Consider the following 11,346-nt stretch of genomic DNA (forward strand, 5'->3'; position numbering starts at 1 on the left):
CCCATGAGGCAGGCAGGCAGGCATTGGACGTGGCTGCCATAGTTGTTTTTCCTCCATGACCCACACAAAGTACAGGAGGGGCCATGGAAGAAAAACTACAAATCTGTTTTGCAAAATTTTGCCAGGATTTGATTTTCATTTTCATTCCAATACAGAAGGACAATGGGGCCTTTTGAAATCAGCTGTGAAAAACAGGAAGGAGACTGAGACCCCAACATAAAAAAGAAATGCCCGGGACAGTCTTTTTGGATGCAGGAGATGCCGGCTCATGTTCCTGAACTAAACCAGCGAGTGTAGGGACTTGGTCATGGGCCTCCTATTCATATTTTAGCGTCAATTTTTGTTTCTGGCTCAATATTTATACGAAGTGGAACAGCTCCAAGAGGAGAGACTGGCAGCATGTGAAGTGAGTGCCTGTAGCCTTTGAATTGGATTGTACTAGGCAAGTAGCCAGAGGTCACCTTGGAGCTTGCAGATGAGTTGACAGTTTTAGTATTCTGGCCACTAGGAGCTTCTCAGCATCAGTGGGACTAACCATCGGATCCAGAGCCAGGTGCGTATTTCTTGATTAAGAGGTTTTTCACTGGACAATGCTGCTGTGTTGAAACTGAAACTTTTTGTGGGAAAAGAATGGTTGTAACAAATTTCTTGCTTAAACAAGGAAGTTCCAATTGTTTGGACTTGATACACTGTTGTTTTGAAATTTAATTGATGGTTAAAAGTTCCATATAATCATTTTCCTGGTTCACAATGAAGCCAATCAAAAGAGGTGTCTGAACTCCAGAATTCTTTGCTTCTCTACCGGGCCAGAAATCCATTCCAGACATAAGGCTCTGCAGAAGGCCGCTAACTATTTTGTCATAGTATTACCATTTATAGTAGGGCCTTCTTATATATGTGGTCCTAGCTCTACCCCCACATTATGCAGATCACACCCCTGGAATGGGGAACTGTATCCAGGCAAGCAGTGACTAGGAGAAGGATTTAGGCGTCACGCTGGGCCCATTGCTCAACAGGAGCTCCCAGGATAATAGATTGTTCCACAGCTGTCAATTGTAGCATTTGTTGCACCTTCTGCAGCAGCTGGTGCTGGCCACTGTCAGAGAGAAGAGAATGCCTTCATGGATCCCTGATCTGATCCAGGCTGGCAGTTCTGGTGTTCCTAAATCCACACGAAGGCACCTAACTTAATGGAATCTGAGTTCCACTGGTGCCGAGCACCCACAGCTTGCAAGGAACCAGGAATTTTTCATGACTATTAGTGACCAAACTTGCACAAGCAGAACTTCAGTCAATGCCACGAAACATCTGCACACAGACAACAGAGAATAGCCCAGCGAGAGCCCCAATCCGAACCGCCTGAGTACACCAGGAATGAGGGTGCTGGAACAATTTGTATAGGGATGGTGCTAAGAGCCACTGAACAAAACCGTAATCCCTGTATGTGATGGAAACCACTTCCAGCCAGGGGATAAGACAGTTACCTGTTCTGTAACTCATGCTCTTGGAGATATATTGCTCATATCCATTCCAAGTTGGGGTGTGCGCTGGTGCACACCCACTTGCTGAAAGCTTTTTGCCCTAGCCAGTAGCCATAGGGTCGGTGCAGCACCCCCTGGAGTGGTGCCTATATGGTGACCAATATATGCCCCACCTGACTTCACCCCTCCCCCGCTCAGTTCCTTCTTGCCTGCTACTCTGACAGTGGGGAAGGTGGGAGGGTTTGGGAACGGACATGAGCACGTGAGCGCAGGGGTTGGTGCCAATGCCACATCCATGAGCCCCAATGTCACATCCATGAGCCCCGATAGCTCCGTTTCAGTGCTACGGTGCATGTCCTCCATAGATGCAGAAGGACCCGGCACCATCATGTGCTTGTGCTGCTTGAAATGCCTCTGGCGTTGAGGGCAATTCCAGTGCCTGCAGGCTTCCACTCTGCACCAGCTTCAACAGACATGCCTCCTGCCCTTTGGCAGTGTGCACCAGAGCCTTGGACTTGAGGCCAGCCTGCTTTGACTTCGGCGTGCGATACCTCTCATGCCTCTTCCTCTTCGACACCGGAGATTGACTACTATGGCACTGCACAGACCCTATGGATAGTGGCTAGGGCAAAAAGCTTCCAGCGACTGGGCATGCACCCCTGCATGCCCAGCTTGGAATGGACGTGAGCAATCACGTGAAGATGCCGATGCACAAAGGCTGGTTGCAGGACTTCAGCCTATTGTTAAAAGAGGTGGGGAGGTGGTGACCTCATAGAGAAACCCTAACATAGAATCATAGGGCTGGAATGGACCTCAGGAGGTCATCTAGTCCAGCCCCCTGCTTCAGGCAGGAGCAGCTCCCACTAAGTCATCCCAGCCAGGGCCATGTCAAGCTGGGACTTAAAAACCTCCAGGAATGGAGAATCCACCACCTCTCTAGGCAACGCATTCCAATGCTTCTCCACCCTCCTAGTGAAGTAGTTTTTCCTAGTATCCAACCTACAACCTCTCTTTCTTCAACTTCAGACCATTACTCCTTGTTCTGCCATCTGACACTACTGAGAACAGTTTCTCATCCTCCTCTTTAGAGCTCCCCTTCAGGAAGTTGAAGTCTGCTATTAAATCACCCCTAAGTCTTCTCTTCTGTAAATTAAACAAGCCCAAATCCCTCAGCCTTTCCTCATAGATCTTGTGCTCCAGCCCCTTAATCATTTTTGTTGTCCTCTGCTGAACCTGCTCCAGCACATCCATATCCTTTTTATACTGGGGGGGCCCAAAACTGGACACAATATTCCAGATGTGGCCTCACCGGTGCCGAATAGAGGGGAACAACCACTTCTCTGGATCTTCTCAAAATGCTCCTCCTAATGCACCCTAGTATGCTATTAGCCTTCTTGGCTATAAGGGTATACTGTTTACTCATATACAGCCTTTCATCCACCATAACCCGTAGGTCCCTTTCCACTGTACTGCTGCTTAGCCAGCTGGTCCCCAGCCTATAACAATGCTTTGGATTCTTCCACCCCAGGTGCAGGACTCCACACTTCTCCTTGTTGAACTGCATCAGATTTCTTTTGGCCCAATCCTCCAATTTATGCAGGTCACTCTGGATTCTATCTCTACCCTCTAAAGTATCTACCTCTCCCCCTAGTTTTGTTATCAACCACAAACTTGCTGAGGGTGCAATCCAGTCCTTCATCCAGGTCATTAATAAAGATGTTGAACAACACCAGCCCCAGAGCCAAGCCTTGCAGCACTCCACTTGAAACTGACTGCCATCCAGATATTGAGCCATTGACCACTACCCATTGGGCCCAACTATCAAGCCAGCTTTCTGTCCATCTTATAGTCCATGGATCCAATCCATACTTCCTTAACTTACAGGCAAGAATGTTGTGGGAGACTGTATCAAAAGCTCAGAACTTGTTCCTTCCCCACAGATGGCTGCCCTCCACCTTCCCATACTGCATTGTCTGGGACCGTAGTGTGAGAGTTGACTTTGTCTGTGAAGACTGAGGCAAAAAAAACATTGAGTACTTCAGCTTTTCCTATATCACCTGTCACTAGGTTACCTCTCTCATCCAGTAACGGCCCCACACCTTCTCTGATAACCCATTTATTGTTAACATGCCTGTAGAAACCCTTGTTACCCTTCACATCCCCTGCCAGCTGCAGTTCCAATTGTGCTTTCACTTTCCTAATTACTGCCTGACAACCATCAACCAGGCAAAACAGAGGTGCAAAGTAGAGGCAACCTAAAGGCTCCTGTAGCTTTTTTAGCTGCCGTGTTGGCCAGGTCAGTGTTTGAAGCAATGGCGAGAAGAAAGCACTGAGTGCTGCTGACTCACTGTGATCGGTACAAATTATGAACCTCAGTGGGAGGAGGAAAACCAATGTGTGTCTTTCCTCACAGGGAACAAGTGATAGAGACGGAGACTGTGCAGGGAATGGCAGAGACAGCTTGGTCATGTGGGACAGGTTAGGCTACATTCTAAATTCTATACCAGTTTGAGTTACTAATAAAGCCAAAGCCCTGGGAAGGGGTAAGTTGGACTTTGCAGGATTTGTTTAGCATTTCCAGGGACAGGCTGAGAGTAACTGGATAGCAGAATTCATTTACATGCATACGGTGGGCACATATTCCATTATTGTACATTAGTGACAGTATTTTTGGGACATGATTGTGTTCTCATAGCATCATAGAACATTAGAACTAGACAGGACCTTGAGAGAAAATTAGGATTAATCTACATGAGCAGGAGGACGAACCTCACGGGTGGTTTCTCCTTCTCTGCTATAATTTTGTATTCCCTGTTTAGAAGGTAAGAGCCTTAGAGGGGTTTGGCACCTGTTCAGTCTGATCCTCCTGGTACTGTGAATTTGAGTAACAGGTTAAGGTGTTTATGATTTCCTACCAAGGACTCTGTTCTGTAGAATCACTGGGGGCATTGGGGGTTTGTCCTTTCAAGTTTCCACCTTCCCTCCCTCCCTCCTCCTTTGTTTTCTTCTTTCTCCGCTTTTCCTTTCTTCCCTCCCCCAGCTCCCTCCACCAAGGAGGTGTGAGGGTGTTGCGGAGGCAGGGGGGGTTGCTCTTACTTTAGGAGGCCCACATAAGTGAATGCAGATCAAGTAGTTTTCCTGGGTGGAGACGAGAAAGTGGGCCAATCAGCCACCTTGCTAAGATGCTTATATACAAATGCAAGAAGCCTGGGGAACAAACAGGAAGAATTAGAGGCCCTGGCACAGTCAGAGAAGTGTGAGGTGGTTGGAATAATGGAGACTTGGTGGGACGATTCACAAAACTGGAGCGCAGTCATGGAAGGTTATAAACTGTTTAGGAAGGACAGACAGAGAAAAGGAGGAGGAGTGGGGCTGTATGTGAGGGAGCAGTATGATTGCTCAGAGCTCCAGTGTAAGGAGGGAGAAATTATTGTTCTCTCATCTGAGACTGTCCTCCATAGGGCCCTGCTGAGATTGGCCAAACCTGGGGAGTTGAGTCTTTTTCTCTCCTCCCCCTACTCAATTTAGGATCAACCCCATCCCCACACACCAAGGACACTCCACCCACCCTAGTGAGATTTGCTATTCTGTTGGGCCAGGGAAGGAACCCAATGGGAATGGAAGAATACAGCCACCAAAACCAGTCAAAGAAATCTGACAAAAGTTCTTCAAGTGATTGCTCATGTGCATTCCAAGTTGGGTGTGTGCTGGTGCATGCCCAGCTGCCGGAAGCATTTTTGCCCTAGCCAGTAGCCCTAGAGTTGGTGCAGCGTCCCCTGGAGTGGCGCCTGTATGGCGACCAATATATGTACTCCCTGCCCTGCCTGCCACTCAGTTCCTTCTCCCTGTGCTGTCAGTTTCTGGAGCTCCCTCTTCTCTCATAGTTGGGCTGCTAACAATTACCTGTAAATTAGTTAGTAATTGTTAGTGTAAATAATTGTAAATAGTTTAGAGCACAAGCTTCCTCGATGGCATACTTAGCCAGAGTTCCTATCCAGGACATCTGTAGGGCAGCTTCCTGGTCCTCAATCCACATGTTTATAGCGCATTACACTTTAATGCAGCACTCACGGGAGGACACTATTGTGGGCAGTCCATTTGGGGCTCCAACTCCCACCTCCTAGGCATTGGCTTGTATTCACCCAACTTGGAATGAACATGAACAATCACTCAGAGGAAAAGACAGTTACCTGTTCTGTAACTGGTGTTCTTCAAGAGGTATTGCTCATGTCCATTCCAAAACCCTTCCGCCTTCCCCACTGTCAGAGTAGCTGGCAAGGACGAGAACAGAGTAGACTTCCAGATTCCTGGATATGAGCAGTGGACTGACCGTCTCACTCAGCTGAGCAAGCTGGAGCTACATCCTCCCCACTTTAACTGCAGAAAGGAGAGAACAAGAATGCAGTGATGCACTACCTCACCGAGCCAGACAGCTCCAAAAGGGGAGAGAGAATAGAGAATGAGAGACTGACCTAGCAAGATGCTGATGAAGGGTGCAGCAGGAGACTTGCCCAAGACTGTAGGACCTGTTGCTCTAACTTCTGGAGGATCATGGGTGAGACATACAGCCATATACTTTGTGGAGTGAGAGGGCCCAGGCTCTCACACTAACCACCCATTTAATGAAGGGGGCATAGATCTCTTTTCCTTCCATTGGGGAGGGGGAGATGCGGGAGACAACATAAGCTCTGGGCTCTGAGCTAGTCACAGGAACCAGAGGTGGGCTCTTTAAAGTGCCACTAGAACACAGCACAGTGCACTCCAGGCAGCACTGAAGGGAGCATGCCGGGGTCTAGGTGGTGCTTGGGGCTGCCTGCCCTTCTGCCCAAGGAAGCACAGAGCCAACCCCCCTCCTCCCCTCCCCCCATACTTTGCCCAGCAGCCTGGTGAGGCTGTCGGATCCCATGGCTAGTGTGGTTCTCAAACAGTGACGGATAGTGTAGACAGCCATGACCTACTTGTTGAACACAGGACATCAGAAGACCTGAATTCTGTCAGATTACCTCTCACTGATTTGCTCATACTTTGAACAAGTCGCTTAACCTCTTCCTTATGTGAGGATAATCATTTTGTGAAATGCTTTTGAAATCTGTGGCTGGAAAAGGCAGGCCAGAGAATGTACATTGTACTTTTAACAGATATGTCCGGATCCTGCAAATACTGATATAGAAGCTTAACTTTAAGCCTGAGTAGGCGATCTGACTTCCATCTTACTACGCACTTGCTTGAAGTGAGGCACACATACAAGTGTTTGCAGGAGTCAGCCTGAAATGGTACCTGCCACAAAGAATGCCGTTTACTCAAAAGGGCAATGTTTTATTTTTTTAAAAATCGCCTTCATTAGCAAATATTTAATTAAATAGTGGTATTCAAATTTAGCCCATGCACTTTTCCTTACTTTTCAAGGCCTAAATGTGGTGCAGTGCACTAATGTGTGAGGCCAGGAAGCTTGAACTGATATTGGAGTCAGTCCTTGGGTACGCATTTTTCAGAACGTGAGGGCATGCAGCATTTTACAGGGTTGGGCTTACAATTCAGAGCAATGATTATATTAGGAGAACCACTGACATTAATGCATTTTGCCATTGGCTTTTCTGCATCTAGGACTTTTCTCTGGGGTTGCATGCAGAGAGCGAAGAAAAAGCAAACCAAGAAATGCTTTAGTTGCACTCAGTAGGAGCAATGCTCACATTGTCATTTCTGTAGCTCTTAGTTTTGGGGACTGCCATTTTTCTGTGTTCCTTGTGTGACTTAAAGAGTTCAGTGCTAAAAGAGGAGTCTCACTCAGGGCCCAGAGAAGCATCATAGGTTGCTTTTGGTACCTTGTGGCACACACACTAACATATTTTACTAAGTTAACAAAGATGGTTAACCCCTCTGAGTCTAGTAACAAAGATGGATTTGTTCTCTACTGAAATGAAGCTATAACCTTCAGAACAACCACCGGATGTCTGCAACGTTCTTCACATCAGTAAACCTAGAGGGGTTCTTAGAATTTCTGGTTACTTCCTGCATCAGTGCAGTCCCACTCCCTAACAGACATCAGCTATGGTCCTGCCTGGCCATGGGCTGCTGCTGGTCTAGGGCCAACTTCTTTGCTTCAGTCCCTGGAAAATGTTGTGCTGTTATGACATGCCCTTATACTAGCACTGGATAGCAGCCAGCTGGGAAGGACAGCACCAGAAAAAGTTTGAGTTGTTCCTTCTTTGTAAGGCACAGGGAGGCAGGGAGCAAATGATGGCTCCTGCTCCTTTAACAGGGAGGGAGGGAGTAACTGCAGCCACTGCTGTATGTACAGGAAACTGGCACACCGAAGAGGCGGAAGAATAAAGATGCGAGCTACTGGAGCTGGAAAGAAGAGTGGATAGCAGTGGCTACAGCCGTCAAAAAGGTTAATTTCAGCTGGGGAAATAATGTATATTTGACTGGAGAGAGCACTGATTTATTGTAACTGAAGTAATGGTCTTAAATTGCAGCAAGAGAAGCTTAGGTTGGACATTAGGAAAACAATCCTAACTCAGAGTGGTTAAGTACTGGAATAAAATGCCTAGGGTGGTTGTAGAATCTCCACCCCTGGAGAGATAAAATCTTAGAATACTGGAACTGGAAAGGGACCTCAAGAGGTCATCAAGTCCAGTTCCCTGCACTCATGCCAGGACCAAGCACCATTTATATAATCCCTATTAAATATTTAACCTCTTCTTAAATTTATTTCCAATGCCTACTCAGCAGAGTACAGCAGAATGACTACTACTCATGTCTTGCTCTCAACACTCCTGTTAATGCATTCCAGAATCATGTTTGCGTTTTTTTTTTTTTTTTTTTGCGCAATAGTGTCACGCTGTTGACTCATACTCAGCTTTGGCCCACTATGACCCCTGGATTCCCTTCTGCAATACTCCCTCCTAGGGAGTCCCTTCCCATTTTGTATATATGAAACTGGCTGTTCCTCCCTAAGTGCAGTATTTTGCATTTGTCCTTATTGAACTTCATCCTATTTAAGAAGGGGTTGGTTAGATGATTAACAGGGATGATACAGATGGTGCCTGGTCCCACTGTGAGGGCAAGGGATTGGACTTCATGACCTTTTGAGGTCCCTTCTAGTTCTAGTTTTCTGCAATTCTAAGATTCCAGTACCTACAAGCTCTATACTTGGGCTATACTGGACTAGGTGCCATACAAACACACAACACAAAGACAGCCACTGGTTCCAAAGACCAGACGATCTAAGCACAGTACATGACAAAAGATAATGCACAGATACAGACAGCGGAGCACAAGGAAACAATGAGACAATATTGGCCAGCACGACAGGCTGCAGTGTCCGCATACCAGCAGCTTAACTATCAAACTTTTTGAAGACATAACGGCAAAGTAGAGTTTGAAGGAATATCATGAAGTAATTTGTGGATGTTTATAAGGAGTCCCTCCCAAGCATGAAAGGCAACCTGAGATGGGAGAAAAGATGTTTGAAAAATTAATGAGTGGGCAATCAAGACTGGCACGATGGATCAATCAGACACAAGCACCAACAGCTTGACAGCAAATGAAATGTGATCACTAAGGAGGAGATACACAACAAAGGCCCTGAAAGACAAGCAGCTTATATTTGATGCTGTGTCAGAACCTATATAAAATAGAATGCAACACAGAAGGAGAAGCCAGTGCTGGGATTTGAAGATGAGGGTGACAGGGTCAAAGCGACAGGGTTGAAAAGTTCTCTGCAGCAGCATTCTGAATGGATGTGTGGGACAAGGCTGTGTTGGTCAAGGCTAGAAAGAAGAATGTTTTAGTAATACAGCTGCAATATGAAAACCTGGACAAGAGTTTTAGCCGTGTGGACTGCTAGAAAAGGTTGTACCAGAGCATTGTTATACAGAAACAAACAATCTATAGGATATAGATGTAGTTTGGAGGCAAGAACTTAAAGAGAGGCTAAAGGCCAGAGTGACAGGCAGGATGACGGTGGTATCCATTGCAACCGAGAAAGGAAATAATGGAAGGGAAGTTTAAGAGTTCTGGTTTAGCCATATTGAGCTTGATCTGATCACCAGACATCCACAATTCCTAAGGCAAATGAGAACAACCACAGGAAGTGTGGAAGTGTGTGGATTTGCTAGCGTAGCAGTGCAGTATTTTTCATGAGGATTATTAGGCTGAGATGTTAGACAAAGGTGTTGGGAAAATTTTTATACTCTGCTGCTCAGTCTGTCTTTCTCCATACCATATAGGTAGAGCGTTGCATGGATATAATTTTATCCACATCTGCACAAATGAACCGCAGACAGCCGAATCCACACCTGCGAATGTCTGTGGATTTGCAGGACTAAGTATGAAACTTGGATCCACATCCCACCACGATCTGGAGATGCAGATATAAAGTGGGAATCCATAGATTTGCAGGACTCTACAAAGGAGTGAGTGAACAAGCATTCCTTCTGAACAGCAGAGAACCAACTTGAGTCTGGGCATTTTAGACTTTCCTGCTAGACCTCAGTCCCTCTGCTGCAACATCAGAGCAAAAGAAGCAGGTTGTTCTGCAGTCAGAAGGCATTATAACCTTTCCTTAACTGTCTTACCTTCCAGTGGCTTTAAGGACCTAGGTACTGCTGCTCAAGAGTCATTTCTCAGGGTCCTTGGCAACGGCCTGCACTCTGGATCACATCTTCCCCTACACTACCAATCCTGCACTTCCTCTGCTCCCACATCACAAGCTTAATTAGAAATCTTAGCTGGAGGCACTTTGACAGCAGGGGAGGATGAATGAATGTGCAGAGGCTCATCATGAGTGCTTAGCTCACGGAAACAGCAGACATGGCAAATAAGCTTCTTATGGTTAATGGGCTTTGCCTGAAAGGGAGAAAACAAAGCAGCAGAAAAAAAAAACAAGATGCCTTCCTGCCACGCCTGTTTTAGCTCATGTTCCCACATCAGTGGTACACACAAATATTACGGGATTCTTATCCCTACAGAAAAGAGAAGGGTCTGTAGTAGAATTGGGACATGTGGATGTGTGTGGTGGGAGTGGGTGGTGGGAATATTACATATACTGCTTTAAAAATTCAAAAATATTGATTCAGTGGTGTTCATAATCTGTCTTTTGCTTTCTGTGCATTTGAGATATTCAGGTGTACTAGCAAAAATGCTTTTACAAAGGACACTTTAAACTTCAAATACTCCAAACAGCAATTCTCAAGTGAACTGCAGCTAGTAACAGTCACCATTTGTACCAAGCTAATTAGTTACAGTCCTATTTCTGTTTCCTGATTAGATGTCCAACCAACAAAGCACAGACGATTAATCATATACATTTGGAAATTGTGCAGAACAGGTAGGTAACGAAATAGCATAAAATGCAAACTGAAAATATTTTCAACTAACAACCACAAGGAGACCACGTAACTAGAAGAATTAATTGAGTATCTGTTCAGTGATATTATTTTGAGAATTTTTCATTCTATATGCAAAAACTTTACAAATGAGAAAGATAGGGAGGACCTCATTATGTACATTATTCACCAGCATTTCTCTGCACACCACACTCCCATGGAGTGACTTTTTTCCCAGTAAAGGAAGCATTCTCTTTAATATTTCACTGTTCTAGCAGGAAAAGAGTTTTGTGTTTCAGCAGTCAGTGGTGGTGTGGATGAGAAAGATGAAGACAAAAAGACCATGACATAGAAAAGAGGGGACAGCATGCTGGATGGAGAAAATGCAAAGTGTATCGAAGAAAGGGGCCTAGAGAAGCCAAGTAAGTGGTCCTAGAAAGACTCTGTACAAAATAGCCGTGAATGTGGAGCTCTGTGGGGTGAAGAAAACTCCTGATATTAAATATAAGTGAGTCACTGTAATCTCTAAGGTCTAT

Source organism: Carettochelys insculpta, chromosome 6 (assembly GCF_033958435.1).
Source record: "Carettochelys insculpta isolate YL-2023 chromosome 6, ASM3395843v1, whole genome shotgun sequence".
Taxonomy (NCBI): domain Eukaryota; kingdom Metazoa; phylum Chordata; order Testudines; family Carettochelyidae; genus Carettochelys; species Carettochelys insculpta.